Below are 18,939 nucleotides of genomic sequence, written 5' to 3'. Positions count from 1 at the left end.
TGGAAAGAACATATGCTCAAGAGCCAAACAGACCTGCCAATGTGTGGCTAAGTGACAAGCATCATGAGTCCTGTTTTTCTCATCTGTTAAAATATGAAGGTGTTGGTGTAGAGCTAATAGCTTTGCAATTTAATTTTAATAACTTATTAATGATCTTAATTTTAATAATATATTTTAATAATGTATTTAATTTAATCCAATATATCTAAAAGGTTGCCTTTCAAAATGTAATCTATATTTTAAAATATTAATGAAACAATTTACATTCTTTTTTCATACTAAGTCTTTGAAATCCAGTGTGTATTCACTGTACATTTCCATTTAGACTAGCCACAGGTGGCCTATGGCTACCATATTGGACAACGCAGCTATAAAACAATACACAACTAATTGCCAATTATTGACTACAGTTAAGACCCCAGGAGGTGGCTAGTAAGTGACACAGGGACTCTGCCTCCTCCTGAGGATTCTTCATCTAGGGTCTATAGACCCCTAAAAGGGCTCTTTGAATATAACTATATTTTATGCACTTAAAAACATATTTGGGGCGCCTGGGTGGCTCAGTTGGTTAGGCGACTGCCTTCGGCTCAGGTCATGATCCTGGAGTCCCGGGATCGAGTCCCGCATCGGGCTCCCTGCTCGGCAGGGAGTCTGCTTCTCCCTCTGACCCTCCCCCCTCTCATGCTCTCTCTATCTCATTCTCTCTCAAATAAATAAATAAAATCTTTAAAAAAAAAAAACATATTTGGAGGAGAATCCCATAGGTTTCTCTACATTGCCAGAAGGGCCAACAGCACAAAAAAGATTGAGAATCCCTGAGTGCCAAAGTAAGTTGAGAAAAGATCACAGAGTATAACAGGGAGCAAGAAAAGGCTTTACAGGTGAGGGATTTGTGTGGGCTAGAGCAGGACTCTGTGATGGTTAAGAGCCTGGACTCCAGGTTCCCCTCCTGATCCTATCACTTCTTAGGTGTGAGACTTGGGCAAATTATCAGCCTCTGATAAATTTGTGCCTCAGTTTCCTCATCCATAAAATGAAGTTTAAAATAGTATTTAGGGGCGCCTGGGTGGCTCAGTCAGTTAAGCATCCCACTCTTGGTTTGGGCTCCGGTCATGATCTCAGGGTCATGAGATGGAGTCCCACATCGCGCTCCATGCTCAGTGGCGAGTCTGCTTAAGATTCTCTCTCTCCCTCTCCCTCTGCTCCTTCCCCTGCTCATGCTCTCTCTCTCTCTCAAATAAATAAATCTTTAAAAAAAATAAAATAGTATTTAAGTTGAAGGTTATTTTGTAGAATAATGAAGATAATCTTTGGAAGTGCTAAGCACGATGTATGGCATATGTAGTGGCCAATAAATGTCAATGAATTTAGGAAAATGAGGATAACTCAGTTTCATGGAAATGTAGGGGGAGGGTGTTTCAAGTGAAAAAAAAAAAAAATGCTCCCTGCCATGACAGTCTACGTGCAATGCTCCAAATGTTGATCAAATGGGAGAACTATTGCTGAATAAACTTTATCACCTTTTTTTCGATTTTATTTGGTCAAAGTTTCTTGGAACACTGGCCCCATTTCAGAGAGACATGAAAGCTAACCAGCTGATGTTCCAGATATTTACACTTCCTTTAAATCTGTACTCTTCTCTAAGACAGAAGGGGGAGCCGGAAAGAGTAAGCAATACCAGTGGGGTGCTAGTTTGAAATGGCATAGTCTATACTATTAACCAGCAACAAGAGAGCAATCTAACCAGAATCTAAGACAAAGATGGAGATTTGGGTGTTGGCAACAGGAGGATTATGCTGAAAGCACCTATCCTCAGCCCAGGCAGCCTCTGGAGAAAATGCATTTGCCTAGATGATTATAAAAGAACGGGATATCACAGCTCCAGAGTTCAGAAACATGGTCATCTCAACAATCCACAATGTAGCCTGATTTCTTTTCATTGACTCACGCACGACCCAGGAGCCAAGCAGCTCTGGATGAATGACCACCTGGAGATGAAACAAAAACTGAAAGCCTGCACTGGAAACTGAAAGTTACTCAACACCCAAGCTGAGCCAGGTATTTGTAGAAAGACCCCAGGCTGTGGCACAGGCCAGAGAGCCTGGCTCAAGGAAGGGCCTCTGGGTTGGCGCTGGCCACCCTTCTGGAACCGGTGCGCCTTCTGTCCTTCATTTAGCTCACTTTCTTTGGCTCTTCTCCCTTGGTGAGGTGCCTCTGCACCCGCACTGAAATGTCCTACTCTTGCATCCTGACAAGCTCGGCCCTGTCTTCACTCCCAACTCATCTCAGAGGGCTCCTCCCTGAAAAGCTAGGGTCAATACAATTCAGAGCTTATCCTCTGTCTCTACGCTTCCCAAACCAACTTTTAAAAAAAGGCAGGCAGGAAGAATGGCAGGGAAAGGGAACCGCAGAAGGGTCACCTTGCCTTTTTCTCTGTATCCTAGAACACAGTGCAGGGCTATAGTTTATGTCCTATAATCTATTCCATTTACTTTGGCTCCCGATAGATGGTATAATTTGGAAAAGAAAAGACGGCTCTGAGCTTAACAGAGACCCGGTAGGAAACACAGAAGCCTCTCCCTTGCAGCGTAATGATGCAGCTTGGGGCTGCAGTAACAAATTTTCTCTCCTTGCTTTGCTAAGCTGAGCAGAGTGAAGCCGGAGCAGAGGAGAATTCACCATGCCTCCCCCTGCTGGGCCTCTGCACCTCCACAGAGGCCCCATTCCATCTCCCCCTTCTTCCTCTTACCTGTCCCATAGATCAGTTGATTTCTAGCCCCTCACCCGCCTCATCCCTAAAATCTGCCCTGCACTGATCCACCGCAGTTGTCCCACTGCTGCTCAGCAAAACCAGCCAGGACACAGGACTGTGCCAGCTTCCCATTTCCGCAGAAAGAGTATTTCGTTGCATATAAGTCAGCAACCGCTTTGCGGTTCTGCTTCCCCCTCTTTCCCCTCCTCCTGCTTCTCCGTTCACCCTCATTTCACATCCCCCTCTCCACCCCCCCCCCCCGCCCGGGTCTGTTGGGGTAAAGAAAGGCTTTTCCAAGCAGCACAATGGCTGGCGCTCCAAGAAAGCTGGGCTCACCCCGCGCAGGCCGCACACATACCCCACGGCCCTTTGGCCAAACAAGAGCGGGACACGGGAGTGGCAGGGAGCTCCGGGGGTGTCGAGCGGCGAGAAGGGAAGGGATAGGCAAAAAAGAAGAGAGGGCTGGAATAACACGCCCGTCCTGGGGCTCTGTCAAGCCTCGCGCCCCTGAGCCCCAGAGGCCCTGGGCCCACCGGAGGGCAGCGCCCCCCACAGCCACCACCACCCTCGTCCTTTCTCCGACCTGGTCCGTAGTAAAACAATCGTTCCCGCAGCGTCTGCGGCAGCTGATAGAGGTTCTGACACTGCAGGAATGCATGGTGCTGGGGACGGGCTCGGCACCCCAGGGAGGGGCACGGGCGGGTGCGGGCTCAGGCTCTTAGGAGCATAGATGACTCTGGGGCGTTGAAGAGTAGCCGGACCAGATAACGGTCCAGGGAGGAGGTACAGACCCACTGCCCCACACCATCGGGCAGCGTTCCCGGTTCCCCCAGCCCCCAGACCGCGCCGCGCCTCCCTTCTCTCTCTCGCTCTCTCGCTCTCTCTCTCTCACACACACACACACACACACTCGCACGCACACGCACGCCAGGCCTGGCTGGGGGGCCGAGGCTCTGATCTGATGATGCTTGAAGTGCCCATCATCCCACAGCTCCCGACCCGGGCGCTGCGCTCCCGTGAAGGGCTGGGCAGGAGGGCGACGGCCTCGGGGCTCTTCCGTTCCGATTCCAGGATGGGACGGGCTGGGGGCGCGGGGCTTCGACACCCCCCGACCTGCTGGCCGAGAAGCCGGAGTCGCGGGGCCCCTCCTTCTCCACCCCCGTCCAACCCCCACCCACGGCAGTGGGTCAGCCGGGCTAAGGTCGCCCCCCGCGACGGCACCTGTCCGGGTCCTGGCGGAGGGAGGCGGATCGCGGGGCTCAGCGGGACACCTCCATCCACGGGCCGCGGGGAGCGGCCGGAGCACAGCGCGGCGGCGGCGGCGGCGGCGGCGGCAGCGGCAGCGGCGAGCCAGAGAGCGCTCCCCCCGCAGCTCGGTCGGCGCCCGGCTCCGCTCCCCTCCTCCACCCCGCCCCCTCCGCCCCCTCCCCGTGCTCGTGCCCGGGCGCTCGGGGGCGCGCCCGCGCCGGGCCGGACGTCATCTCCTCATTAGCATTCCGAGCCTTCCCGGCAGCATGTGGCCTGCCTTTATTAATATTTATGACTTACTATTTCTCCCCCCTCTAACATTGGACGTTCTGCTTCCCTCATGAATATTCAGAAGCTCCAAGATGTGTGCGTGCAGTAACTCTCAATACGGATACCTCACAGCGCCTGACACTGTAGATTCTCCATAAATACACAGGCAGGTGGCTGAGTGGATGGGCAGGCGGATGCCCTCAAACACACCAAAGACTCCCTTGGACTTTTTTGGGCTCTGACTCATTCTACTCTAATGGAGACTGAGGTGGGCAAACTGAGGGATGCCTGCCAGCCCGAACCCAGTTCAGACCTCAAGCCAAAAGTGATAAAGGCGTTTACCGTCCCAAGATGCAGGATGAGAGCTGGACCCAGGCTGATAAAGCTGAGTGAGGTTTCTGGCACAGGAGGACTTGAGGTAATAGAGGATAATTCACCAGGGGATTATAAGGAAGGACCCTGGGGTCTTATGAAAATTAACTCCTCATTCATTTATCTTGTCCACTATGCATAAGTCTGTCCTTATGGATGCTGTCAATGCAAAGTCTAGTAATTCATGAAAGCAGATAACTAAAAACACAGGCTCTGCAGGTATCAATGGAAGGCACCTGATGAGCATGTCTGCTTGGAGAACCCAAATACTTTGGTCAAGTTAGAAATGAAGTCAGATCAACTGGCGGAAGTGTGGTGAAGGACCCCTGGGCAACGCTGAGAGGGTCAGCTGAAAGCAGCTGGAGCCCTTTTTTTGCTCATTCATGCATTCATTCCACAGACATTTCAATCATGAGACAAAGGTGGAGCAAGGGAATAAGGTCCCACTGAGAGGAAAGGAAGAGTTGGTCACTTTGCCCTTCAGGCGGCATCAACCAGATAGAGTGGGGAAAGAAGAAGGTGGTTAGGGGCACCTGGGTGGCTCAGTCTGTTAAGCGTCTGCCTTTGGCTCAGGTCATGATCCTGGGGTCCTGGGATCAAGTCCTGCACCAGGCTCCTTGCTCAGAGGGAAGCCTGCTTCTCCCTCTGCCCCTCCCCCTGCTCATTCTCTCTCTTTCTCTTTCTCTCTCACATAAATAAATAAATAAAAATCTTAAAAAAAAAAAAAAAGGAGGTAGGTAAAAGGTCCCTGAGTCGGGGCACCTGAGTGGCTCAGTCAGTTAAGGGTGAGACTCTTGATTTCAGCTCAGGTCATGATCTCAGGGTCGTGGGATGGAGCCCTGGGTTGGGCTCCTCGCTGGGTATGGAGTCTGCTTGAGATTCTCTCTCTCCCTCTCCCTCTGCCCTTCCCCACTCTCTCTCTCTAAAATAATTTTTTTTTAAGATTTTATTTATTTATTTGACAGAGAGAGACACAGCAAGAGAGGGAACACAAGCAGGGGGAGTGGGAGGGAGAAGCAGGCTTCTGGCTGAGCAGGGAGCCCGAGGTGGGGCTCGATCCCAGGACCCTGGGATTATGACATGAGCCGAAGGCAGGCGCTTAACGACTGTGCCACGCAGGCGCCCCCCTAAAATAAATCTTTAAAGAAAAGGGGGGGAGGTTGAGCACCTGAGTGGCTCAGTCGGTTAAGCGTCTGCCTTCAGCTCAGGTCGTGATCCCAGGGTCCTGGGATCAAGTGCCGCCACATCGAGCTCCTTGCTCAGCAGGGAGCCTGCTTTTCCCTCTGCCTGCCACTCTCCCTGCTCGTGCTCTCTCACACACAAATAAATAAATAAAATCTTTAAAAAAATAAAAATAAAATAAATTAAAATAAAATTTTTAAAAAAGGGTCTCCTGAGTCTACTTTGTTGGGATGATAACCCAGTTCTGTGACTTAGGCGAGTTAACCTTCTTGTGCCTCATTTCCTCATCAGTAAAATGAGGATAAATAAATAGCACCCACCTCTGAGGCCTGTCGTAGGATTAGAGTTAATATATGTAAAGTACTTTCAGGCACAATAGAAGGCACTATGTAAGTCTTGGCCATTATCCTCTTTAGGAGAAGCTTGGGGACACTGTACCAGAGGCCACCTTCTGTCCTGTTCTTCAAAGCATGGGACTCACAGGTTTGAGAGAGGTTTTCGAGGAAGCACAGCAAAGTGATAAAGAGCTTGGGCTTTGCAGAAAATTTAGGGTCAAACCCCAGTGTTCTGTGTATCAGCTGGTGACCCTGCACAAGGTACTTACAAGCTTTGAGCCTCAGTTTCCTCATCTGTAAAGTGGGGATTCCAATATCTCCTACAAGGTTGTTGTGCAGATTAAATAAAATAATGCACGCAAAATGCTTAACATAGTACCTGACATATAGTAAGTATTCAGTAAGGGAATTCTGTTGTTCTTATTTTTGTGAGGATTTAAAGGAACTAGAAGCTGATGACTGATACTCTAAGCATCTGGAATGAGATTGTCCTAAAACACAAGCGAAGTTATTCTTCCAGCAAATATTTCTTTCATTTAATTGTGGTAAAAAACACACAACATAAAATTTACCATTTTAACCATTTTTAAATGCACAATCCAGTGGCATTAAGTACCTTCACATTATTATTGCCGTCATCACCTCTATCATCCCAAACTGAAACTCTGTATTGATTAAATAATAAATCTCCATTCCTTCTTCCCTGCACACCCTGAAACCACCACTCAACTTTCTGTGTCTATGAATTCGACTATTCTAAGTTTGTCCTTTTGTGTCTGGGTTATTTCACGTAGCACATGTTTTCAAGGTTCATCCATGTTGTAGCATGGGTCAGAATTTCATTCTTTTTTAAAATGGAATGATGTTCCATGGTGTGGATATACCACATTCTGTTTTGTTGTGTTTTAAGATTTTATTTATTTAATTGACAGAGAGAGACACAGCGAGAGAGGGAACACAAGTAGGGGAGTGGGAGAGAGAAAAGCAGGCTTCCCGGGAGTAGGGAGCCCAATGAGGGGCTCGATCCCAGAACCCTGGGATCAGGACCTGAGGCGAAGGCAGTCGCTTAATGACTGAGCCACCCAGGCGCCCCTGCTTATTTTTTTTTTTGTAAAAATTTATTTATTTATCTTAGAGAGAGAGAGAGAAAGTGAGTGCGTGAGTAGGGGGAAGGCCAGAGGGAGAAGGAGAGAGAGAATCTCAGACTCCCCGCTGAGCAGGGAGCCCAACTCAGGGCTCGATCCCAGGACCCTGAGATCATGACCAGAGCCAAAATCAAGAGTCGGACGCTTAACTGACTAAGCCACCCAGGCACCCCTAGCTGAGGAGATTTTTAAAGGGTGAAAAATGTGGCCAGCATCTCCTTGCTAAGCTTAGGGTAAAATGCAATGAGGAATGGTGGCCTGGACCCCCTGCACTCCTATGCATTGTGTTGCACATAAGGTGTCTGAGAATTTTATCCCAACGGAAACACTGTCAGCCTGGACCGAAAAGATCAGGGATGGGATGAAATGAAGGAAGACTGTTCGACTTCTGAAATCCACAGTCAGGAAACAGGCTGATTGAGGCACTGGGCTGCGAACACCCGCTATCCTCCAAGAAGAAGGAAGAACAACTCTGAAGGCAGGGTGGCTGCCCTGGACCTGGACGGTGGCGCTCTGAGGCACAGAGGATCATTCTTAGGCCTTAAAACCTCATGGAATTTGCCCTGCTCGGTTTCAAGCTTGCTTTAAATCACTGGTCCTTTTCCTCCTTCCACTTTCTCCCTGTCCTCTGTCTGTCCTACCCTTGTATTTTAGAAGCCAACCAGTTCCACTGGTCCATAAAGGGAGGGCAAGTTTGCTCCAGGGGGTATCACACCCACTATCTCACCCATACCTGATTTAGAGGATCACATTTGGAACTTTTTGAGTGGATGACATTTTGATGAGATCTAGAGTTAATGTTGAAATGGGTCAAGACTTGGGAATGTTGGGCTGGAATGAATGTATTTCGCACAAGAGGACCAGAGGGCAGACTGTAGTGGGTTGGGTAGTGTCCCCCCAAAACTCATGTCCACCCATGTCTTAGTCCATTCAGGCTGCTATAACCAAGTACCACAGTCTGGGTGGCTTATAAACAACAGAAATTTATTTTTAGTGCTTATGGAGGCTGGAAGTCCAAGAGCATGGTGCCAGAATGGTTTCCAGGGAAGGTTCTCTTCCGGGTTGCAGATGGCCATTTTCTGACAAAGTAGAAGGAGCTAGGGATCTCCCTTGGGCCACCTTTATAAAGGCACTGATCCCATTCATGAGGGCTTCACTTCACCCGTGAGGTTCCCAAAGGCCCCACCTCCGAGTACCATCACAGTGGCCATTAGGTTTCCAACCTGTGACTTTTAGGAGGACACAAAAATTCAGACCCTAACAACCCCAAACTGTAGAATGTGACCTTACTTGGAAATAGGGTCTTTGCATATGTAATTAATTAAGATGAGATCATACTAGATTAGGGTGGGCCTGAAATCCAATAACTTGGTGACATTGTTAAGGCTGTCTCAAGAAACTAATACAGAATCCCAGAAGAAATATATGAGATAATTCAACGTTCAACTCATATTAAAACCTCCTATGTGCAATCCATGTAAAGCTTTGGCACAGGACCTAGCAAATTGTAAGTGCTCAGTAAGTGTTGCTTATATGTTATTGTTAAAAGTTTCAAAAATCTTCCTTAAGGTAGATAGGTAGAGCTATTCCCACCTCCCAACCTCTCCAATCAGAGTTAGTCCAATTTTATTTATACATACTAAGAGCTTTTAGAACTTAAGAGAGTTTCCAAGCAAATGACACTCCAATTAGACAAAGTGATCAGTGCTTTAAAGAAGATATAAAGTGCGGGGTTTTAAAAGATTTTGTTTGGGTGCCTGGGTGGCTCAGTTGGTTGAGTGACTGCCTTCGGCTCAGGTCATGATCCTGGAGTCCCAGGATGGAGTCCCGCGTCCGGCTCCCCGCTCAGCGGGGAGTCTGCTTCTCCCTCTCCCGCTCCCCTGTCTTGTGCTCTCTCTCTCTCATTCTCTCTCTCAAATAAATAAAATCTTTAAAATAAAATAAAAGATTTTATTTATTTATTTGAGAGAGAAACCTCACGTGGGAGCATGAGCACAAGCGGGGGGGAGGGGCAGAGGGAGAGGGAAAAGCAGACTGCCCGCTGAGCAGGGAGCCCCACCAGCACTTGGGACCCGGGACTCGGAACTCAGGACCCCTGGATCAAGACCTGAGTGCAAGGCAGGCGTTTAACCGACTGAGCCACCCAGGCGCCCCAGATATAAAGTGTTTTAAACAAAGTTCTATGATTGCTATGTGATGGTGGGGAAAAGAGCAGGGTGTATGCCGGACACCCTCAGGGCAGGTTTGCTCAAGCTCAGCACTGCTGATATTTTGGGCGATTGCTGTTGGAGGCTGTCCTGTGTGTTGCAGGAGGCTTAGCAGCATCCCTGGCCACTAGGTGGCAGTAGTATTCCCCCAGTTGTAACCAACCAAAAATGCTTCTGGATTTCAAGTGACCCCTGGAGGGGAAAATCACAAAATCACCAGAGTCAAGAACCGCCGCCTTAGACATAGGTCTTTAAGGGGTAAGTGAATGTTCTGCTGGCTCAGGGCTGCGTTTCCTACAGAGAGAACTAGCAGAGCCAAAGCTTGGGTTATTTGGAAAGGTATACATGTGCCTTTTAAGTAAGAAAAACTTGAGGCTGATCATAGGTTCAAACTGCTGGTTGTAGGAAATACAGGGTAAATAATATTGCTGGAATCACACTAATACCATTCTAGGGGCTGATTTTAGTGCCTGAACTGAACTTATTTTAGTCCCTAGTTTACTTGATATAATCAAAGAATCTTGGAGAATATAGAGCATTTAAAGGTCATCTAATCTAACCTCCCACCTGACTCAGAAACCAATACCCCTCTTGGGTGATGTTAGATACCTCCTGTGATGAGAAACCTGACCTTGCAGGATAGCACATTCCTTTTTTATTTTTGTTTTTTTTTATGCTTTTAATGGATTTCAAGGCTAGAAACAGCTTGTTATTGTTAGAAATTCAGTGATAGCATGATATGGATTGTGCTCGTTCTATCTGATTTTCCTTAGAAGGATCCTTCTTGAAGAAGCCAGTTTTCCATGGCATTCTGGAAATGAGCTGCTGAATCTTTTTTGAAAACCTACATCAATCACAGCCCAGCAAATAAAGATGAGCTCATAGCTGTGAACATTTTAAGGCTGCTTGATTTTTTCCATCACTGGTAGCTCTTGAACACCAACATTCAATTTCAGCCCATATTCATCTCCATCCTCAATCTCCAGGGTTGATTAAACTCCCTGATTTGTTTCTACAAGGGAAGTGGAATATTCCCCAAGATTCAAAATCTATTCATAGCCATCTAGTCAGTAGGTAATTACTCTCCACCACAAAGCACAAGCACCAAGAACAAGAGCACATTACTTTCAAAAAGAATAAGCAGCACTATAAAAACTGACAATAAATCAACCCCAAGAATAATTACAAATTCCAGAATAGTCACCTCCATTACCTGATGAAAAATGACAAAATACATGAACTAATGGGCAAATAAAGAATGAGATCCCTAAAGATACTGGAAATTCCATTAAGTGTAATATGATGACAATTTTTTTTCTATAAAGATAATACTTGGCAATTTCAGGAAAGGAGAACCACAGATTTTAATTGGAAAAGGAAAATGAGGTTCCCAGTGTGGGGGAAGCTTTTAGATCTACAGTGGTCAAAAAAGAAAGGTCGTTAACCTTCCCTCTCTGTAGCTACCAAGTGATTTATCAGCGCAGGTCAGCATGTGCCTGGGTGAATGGGGACACAAGAGGCTTATTGTTGTCTCCTACTCTCGATAGGAAATAAAGCCTCAACCACAGTGTCATGAGGGGAGGCCACTCATGAGATGGTTCAGGTCCATGAGCTCACTTTTAGATTAATTTTTGGTTCTTCATACGTTCACCAGGCCAAGCAGACACATCATTTATATAAACCCCTGAGGATTGACTCCCCCTGCCCTCTATCTCAGATAATCTCTAATTTATGCTACTCCAGGATGCCCTGGTATTCAGAAATGTGATGATTCAGAAATGAACTTGAGGAGGTGAAAATGCCAATTAACATTGTCATTTCACTGCACTCGTCTGGCCATATAAAAATCACTTCACCAGCAAACCCCCAAAGCCCCTCATGTTCTGCAAATGCTGCCCCAGGTCACAGCTGTCCTCCTTAAGACTCGACTCTGAGTCACAACAGCATTTTCCACCCTGTAGAAATGATGAGCAAAGAACCCCCAAAGTCTCACTTTCAGCAGTTAAGCTTTTTTCACAAAGTCATTGTCGCCAGGATTTAAATAAACCAGTCTCTTCTAGTTGTCACATCCTACAAGGTGAGAGCTTCACAATGTTGAACAACAAGCCCCAAAGAAGAGTTATGGCTGGTGATGAGCAAGATGGCTCCCCAAAAATATACAGACCAAATGACATCCTACAAAAGTCTTGATGTAGCATGGCATTGCAATTGGGTCTTGGGGAGCTATGAGAGGAAAAATCCAGTGTTAGATATTGATCAGATTCCTGGGACGTGAGAAAAGAAGTCGATGAGGCAAATACTGACTTAGAAACACACAGATCAGTTAGATATAGAACGAATATAAACACAAAAACTTCAAGAAGCTTGGCAACCTATAATCATTCAAAAGCTGCTGATTTTGTAGGGTTGCATATTCAAAAAAAATCCAGATTCTTTCCAGGTTAAGAATGTGTTCATTGGGTCCAATGGACATGAACAAAATGGAAAATGTATACATCAAAGGAAGCTCGCTCGTTACCTATCAGAAGAGAAAAGATTACCCCATAATCTAATGATGATTATTCTTTAATCCTTTTTTTTAAAGGTTTTTTATTTATTTATTTGACAGAGAGAGAGACAGCGAGAGAGGGAACACAAGCAGGGGGAGTGGGAAAGGGAGAAGCAGGCTTCCTGCCGAGCAGGGAGCCTGACACGGGGCTCGATCCCAGGACCCTGAGATCATGACCCGAGCCGAAGGCAGTCGCTTAACCAACTGAGCCACCCAGGTGCCCCTATTCTTTAATCCTTTTGTAAACCTTGTTTAGAACAGAAAAATATTTAATCCATATTGAATAATCCAGGTCTTTATACTTGCAAGATCTAGGAAAAATTCTCAGTCTGGTGTTTCATTTTTTTTTTTTTTGAAGATTTTTATTGATTTATTTGACAGAGAGAGACACAGCGAGAGAGGGAACACAAGCAAGGGGAGTGGGAGAGGGAGAAGCAGGCTTCCCGCTGAGCAGGGAGCCCGATGTGGGGCTCGATCCCAGGACCCTGGGATCACGACCTGAGCCAAAGGAGACGCTTAATGACTGAGCCACCCAGGCGCCCCAGTCCAGTGTTTCGTATAACTGTATGATTATGGCTGATCTGATTATCCAGACCACATTACAAGAAAAGAAAATTAAAGGGAAGGGAGGAGAAGCAGAAGGGTGTGTGGTGTTGGCAAACTGGGAAAGCTGCATAAACTAGGAGTCAGGAGTTTTGGGTTTCAGCGTCAATTTAACCATTAGCTAGCTCTGTGACTTAGGGAGAATTACTTAGGTTTTCTGACCTCGGTTTGCTCATCTACAATATAAAGGGTTTCAAGTGAGATCTTTTCCTTCTCTTAAATTTAATCAATCTAAACTTTATGTTTTCCTCCCAAAACCAATTGCAACATTTTGTTTAAATTGACTCCAAACTCTGAGGGATCTTGGAATGTCTTTAAATTCCCTTGCCTTTGCATGTCCGTTTGTAGACTCCTAAGTATTCCGCAGAGGTGTTAGGAGAAAACAAGATGCCACAACGCTTAGTTATACAAAGCCCTAGGGAGAGAGCCAAGTGAATTAAATCTACAAACTAACTCCAAATTGCATTTTATTCAGGGATTTCCTCTAACCCAACTTCAGCTGCTACTCAGTCATAAGAATGATTTATACCCAGTGGATGTTCTTTAATATCCCCTTCTAGTATTGCCAGATTTACCAAACAAAAATACAAGACACCCAGTTAAATTTGAATTTCAGATAAATAATGAATAGTTTTTTCTAAATATGTCACAAATATTGCATAGAATAGACTTGTACTAAAAATGTGTTCATTGTTTGCCTGAAATTCAAATTTAACTGGACTCTCTGTATCTCCATATTGTATCTGGCAACCCTACATCTACCCTTACTTTGGTGGAGATAGGCAAATCCTAAATGATTGTGTGTGTGTGTGTGTGTGCGCATGCATACATACATATTAAATTGAGTTTCATACTTTTGTATAGCTTCTCTCAATAAAAAAAGTTAAAAACAATATTTCTAAATGATATTTTAATTATCCTTGAGTAATAAGTCTGGCCTATATATCATTGTTCCTCTCTCTCTCTCTCCCCTTTCCACACCTATAGAATATCTTTTGTTGGGGGGGGGAAATTATCTTTCATGAGCCTCTCAGATTGCCTTATCTGGATATTTGCAAAAGACTGACTAGACCACTCAACAAGGAGAGATGAGTGTAAGAGTAAGGAGAATAGGTGTAAAGGAAGGTCAGTAAGGAGGAAATTTTAAAAGAAGTAATGACATCAGCCTCTCACATTTACCGTTTTTTTATCTGATCACAGTAGACCATGGGGCCTGATAAACCATAAACTAAAACTTGGTCAGTACATATACACAAAAACTTGTATGTGAATGTTCATAGTGACTTTATTCATAAGAGCCAAGACAGTGGGAACAACCCGAATGTCCATCTGCCAATGATGGATAAACAAATTGTGGTACATCCATACAGTGGAATATTACTCAGCCATAAAAAGGAACAGAGTTCTGACACAGGCTGTAACATGGATGAACCTTGAAAACATGCTAAATGAAAGAAGTCAGATGTGGAGAGCCAAAAATTGCATGATTTCATTTACATAAAATGTCTAGATAAATCCATAGAGAAAGAAAGTAGATAAGTGGTTTCCAGGGGCCGTATGGAAGGGGAATGGTGAGTAACTGCTAATGAATGTGTAGTTTCTTTACTCTCATTTGGGGAGATGAAAATGTACTAAAAATGGATAATGTGATGGTTGTACAAGTCTATGACTATACCGAAATCCACTGAATTGTATACTATAAAAGGGAGACTTCTATGACATGTGATTATATCTCAATAAAGCTATTATTTTTTTAAAAGAAAACCTTGCTCAGATCTCAGATGATGCTACAGAACTACCCAAACAGAGCCATTTCTAAAGAGCCAAGAGAGTAACAAGACTTGCAACTATTATTTGGGTGCTTTTCATGCAAGGAGCTCTAATACTACTTCTTAATTAACCTTTTCTTATATTATTTAATTTTCACAATGTCCGGAAAAGTAGGTGCCATTACCCTCTGTCTTGGGAGAAGAGGAAATGGACTCTGAGAAACAGAGTAATTTGTTTGAGGCTGGCACAGGTAGGTAAGGTGCAGGGCAGAGGTTCTACCCCAGGGCCATCTGACTCCTAAGCCTGGGATAGCCCCAGTTCACGCCCTGTCCATCAGAGAAACCAGGATCCATAGGGATTCTAGCTAAGCCTAGAAAAAGGACAGGCAGGGCATTGCCAGTGGCCCCGCTATTCAATCCTTCCTCTTCAAAAGTTCCATCTCCCCAACGGATCTCGGTGGTTTTGTTTTTACTACCTTCTTAGCCTTCCTCAACCTCATTGCATGGTTAGCTCTTGCCTTAGATGCTGCTTGGAAATTTCCTCACCCCTAGACGTCTTTAATAAAAGATGCTTGGACTCTCAGAGCCCTACAAAAGCTCTGCGTGGTATTTTGCTTGCAATCAAAACTTAATGTCAGAATTTGCCCACATGTTGTGAGATGTTTTAGTCTGTGTCTCCCAGCCCTTATTCCTTTCTTGGTGCTGCTGAGGCACACTTGAGTACAGAAAAATATTAAGAGGTCTAGCTCCTGGTGTCCAGTTTGGCATAGAGTCTTAACCCAAGCCCCCTGAACTGGATTATAGAGTGAGCTTTGCATTGATCAGGGGCTTCTCCTTGAGGCCATTCAGAGAGCTGGGCATTTTCCTCCCCCTTTTCCCTCCTCAGCAGGAAGGAAGGCTGCTTTCCCCTCCCCTCTTCCGCAGGACTACCTCCCACCACTTCCATCCCTCCACCCTTTGCTGACTTTCACTGTGGCTGCCAGGTTGCCATGCCAATAAGGTTCCCATGGTTACTAAGAAGAGCTACTGCATTCCCATAGGCAGGGACAGTCTACCCAAAGAGAAAGGGAGACCATTATGCCCCCAGGGCAAAAACAAGGACTGAAGGGGTCTCAGCTCAGGGAATGTTAGAGGACAGATCTTTTTTCTCTCTGATGTCTCCAGGCTGGACCCTGGACCAATTCCCATTGCCTTCTTACAAATTCTCTCTTCCCTAAACCTGGAGAGAGAGGTGCCTGGCACTAGTTCAAGTCCATTGTTTTGCCTACTGTGGGGACTGAATAGACACCGCACTGTGAAGAACAAGTTAATATGTAAATATACTAACACATCTGGGCTCTTTGTCGAGCTAGGAAAATGGCAAAATGCTAAACATGCTTTACTCTCTCTTCAGCTGGATGTCTTGCCTGGAAATCTGCATTTTTTTTAAAAGATTTTATTTATTTATCTGACAGAGAGAGAGCACAAGTAGGCAGAGAGAGAGGGAGAAGCAGACTCTCCACCAAGCAGGGAGCCCGATGCGGGGCTCGATCCCAGGACCCTGGGACCATGACCCGAGCCGAAGGCAGCCGCTCAACTGACTGAGCCACCCAGGTGCCCCGAAATCTGCTTTTCTCCTTATGGTGTTCCTCCCTGGATTGACTATCTTAGGTCACGCAACGTTTTGGGTTTTTTTTTTAATCAAAGTTTGTTTTCTCTCAAATATAAAGAAATGCATTTTAATATAAAATTCAGTAATAAAGAAAATAAGACAAAGTGATTTACAGTTCCAAAACAAAAATATTTATTTCTTTTTAAAATATACATTTTGCAGGGAGAGGGGGCACCTGGCTGGCTCAGTTGGTAAAGTGTGCAACTCTTGATCTTGGGGCTGTTTGTTCAAGTCCCACTTAGGTATAGAGATTACTTAAAAATAAAATCTTAAAAAATAATAATAAATAACATATACATTTTTTATTGCTACTGGGTTATCTTATGTTGTTGTAGAACATCATTTTTGAAATACAATTTACTTTATTTATATTTTGCCATGATGAATTTTCTCTCGGCATTTATCAGTTCAAAAAAAAAAACAAACCTGGAAATTCCTAAAAACAAAACAAAAACATAGTTACCTTCAGTGCCTAAAAGCAGGGCATAAATTTCCCTTTGAGGAAAGTGTTCTTCCCCAGTACCAGTGAGAGAAAAGAGACTCTTACCTTTGAAGATGAGAAATCCACACCAAGATGAGTTTGCATAAACAGACCTTACTAAAATAGCCCTTATCTTACATTAGTTCCCTTCTATATTTCCTAGTCACTTCCCGACAATATATTGTCCCTTGAAACCCACTTTCCTTAGTTAAAAGAGTATATAAGCTCCCCAATCTAAATGCTTCTTTGATTTTCACTTCTTTTCTGTGATCTCCCATGCACATGAACTAAGTGCCTTTTCTCCTGTTAATCTATCTTTTGTCCATTTAATTCACAGGCTCCAGGTACAGAACTTGAGAGAGTAGAGAAAAATTTTTTTCCTTCCTAACACACTCATGTTCATAGCGACGTTATTCACAACAGACAAGAAGTGGAAACAACACAAATGTCCATCCATGGATGAATGCATATACAAAATATGGAATATATATATATATACATATATATAATGGAAGATTTCTGAGCCTTAAAAAGGAAGGAAATTCTGACACATGCTATATAACATGTTTTAATCTTAAATATAAAACTGTCAGTTATTTTACCAGTTAAAAAAAATGGGTTTATTCGTGATAGCAGAGAATTGACATCTAGGATGAGCAAGCTCTGGCAAAACTATAGGCAAGTCTGCAGAACAAAGGGGAGGAAGTCTCTTTTATATAGGAAAGGGGGAAGTTGGAAGAGTTGTTATAAACAAAAAGTCCACTGGAGTAACTTGGAAGACTGAAATATAGCGGATTTTCATTGGCTGAGCTGTGACTCTCTCTCTCTTTAGCCAGGCTGTTGCTGAGGGAGGAGGAAAGCTTGCCATCCTTCACTGGAGTAGTAAAGTAGTATCCATGGGCAAAGTCCATCTCTTCCTGTTAGGTCTGCAATTAACTATGAGTGATAGGGCAAGAGAGCTCCCCCTGCTGGTCTGCCAACTCCTTTCTAAACAAGGTTTCCTTTTATTTATTTATTTATTTATTTAGATTAGTTATCTTTTAATTTTACAGATGCTCAAAGTCATACAGCATATAATTGACAGAGTTAACATTTGAACACTGACATTTAAATTTTAGAATCTGAACTCTTAACCACAGGTCCGTGATGTCTCCAATTATAACATATAATAAATAATACACTGGTATATTATTTGAAAGCAAGCAAAGGGGTGAGTAAATACAGTATTTGAGGACAATAAAAAGAAAGAAATCAACTGTTTTGAGCAACTACCATATGCCAGGCACTGTACTGTGTGCTTTACTAGTATTACCTCATTTAACCCTCACACACCTACTATGAAGTAGATACTATTTTTTTTTAATTTTCCATTTTATTTTAATTTTTTTTTTAAAGATTTTATTTGACAGAGAGAGACACAGCGAGAGAGGGAACACAAGCAGGGGGAGTGGGAGAGGGAGAAGCAGGCTTCCCGCAGAGCAGGGAGCCTGATGCGGGGCTCAATCCCAGGACCCTGGGATCATGACCTAAGCCGAAGGCAGACGCTTAATGACTGAGCCACCAGGCGCCCCTATTTTCCATTTTATAGATGGGGAAACTGAGATTCAAAGAGCTTGGATAACTTATACAAAGTAACTTCAGGTCCATCTGAAAGTAAAGTTCATGCTCTTAATTATCAGGAAGTGTTGGCTGTATATTCATGGTTATAAAAAAGTTTTCCTTTCATTAATTTTCACACATGGATGCACCTTGAAGACATTTGCTGAGTGAAATAAACCAGTCAATAAAAGACAAATAGGTATGATTCCATTTATAGGAATCTAGAGTAAATTCATAGAAACAGAAAGTAAAGTGGTGGTTGCCAGGGGCTGGGGGAAGAAGGAAATGGGGAGTTGTTATTTAATGAGTATAAAGTTTCAGTTTACAAGAAAACGTTCTGAAGATTGTTTGCACAGCAATGTGAAAAAGGTTAACATGATAAATCTTATGTTACGTGTGTTTTACTACAATTAAAAAACCCAAACAAACATAGACTTACCATACGTCCCATCAATCCCAATCCTAGGTATGTGCCCAGGAGAAATAAAAACATATGTCCATTTAAAACTTGTGCAGGAACGTTCACAGCAGCACTATTTGTAATAGCCTAAAATTGAAACAAGTCAAAAAAGTCCATCAACTGATGAATTGATCAACAAAATGTGGTGTATCCACACAATGGAGTATTATTCAGCTACAAAAGGAATGAAGTACTATACATGCTCTAACATGAATGAACCTTAAAACACTGTGCTAAGTGAAAGAAGCCAGACACGAAAAGCTACCTACTGTATGATTCCATTTATATGAAACATCCAGCATAGGTATCTACAGATA

The 18,939-nt window shown here is 44.2% G+C and overlaps 1 protein-coding gene across 4 annotated transcripts in view; it reads right to left on the bottom strand.

Moving 5' to 3' along the window:
* Positions 1-4,112, bottom strand: part of FEZ1 (fasciculation and elongation protein zeta 1) — a 44,475-nt gene extending 40,363 nt beyond the window's left edge. For 3 of the 4 annotated variants that reach the window (XM_081799159.1, XM_081799162.1, XM_081799161.1), the window contains exon 1: positions 3,974-4,112. The gene's annotated coding sequence lies outside the window, so the exon portion shown is untranslated. Of the gene's footprint in view, positions 1-3,335; positions 3,582-3,973 lie in introns of those variants that run through there. The other variant, XM_081799160.1, reaches the window with a different exon arrangement.
* Between the last annotated feature and the right edge of the window lie 14,827 nt (positions 4,113-18,939).

The sequence above is a fragment of the Leptonychotes weddellii genome, chromosome 11 (assembly GCF_054177405.1).
Source record: "Leptonychotes weddellii isolate Sample4059 chromosome 11, ASM5417740v2, whole genome shotgun sequence".
Classification (NCBI taxonomy): Eukaryota; Metazoa; Chordata; class Mammalia; order Carnivora; family Phocidae; genus Leptonychotes; species Leptonychotes weddellii.
Note: the sequence above shows the minus strand (reverse complement) of the source record. Positions and strands in the feature narration are given on the sequence as shown.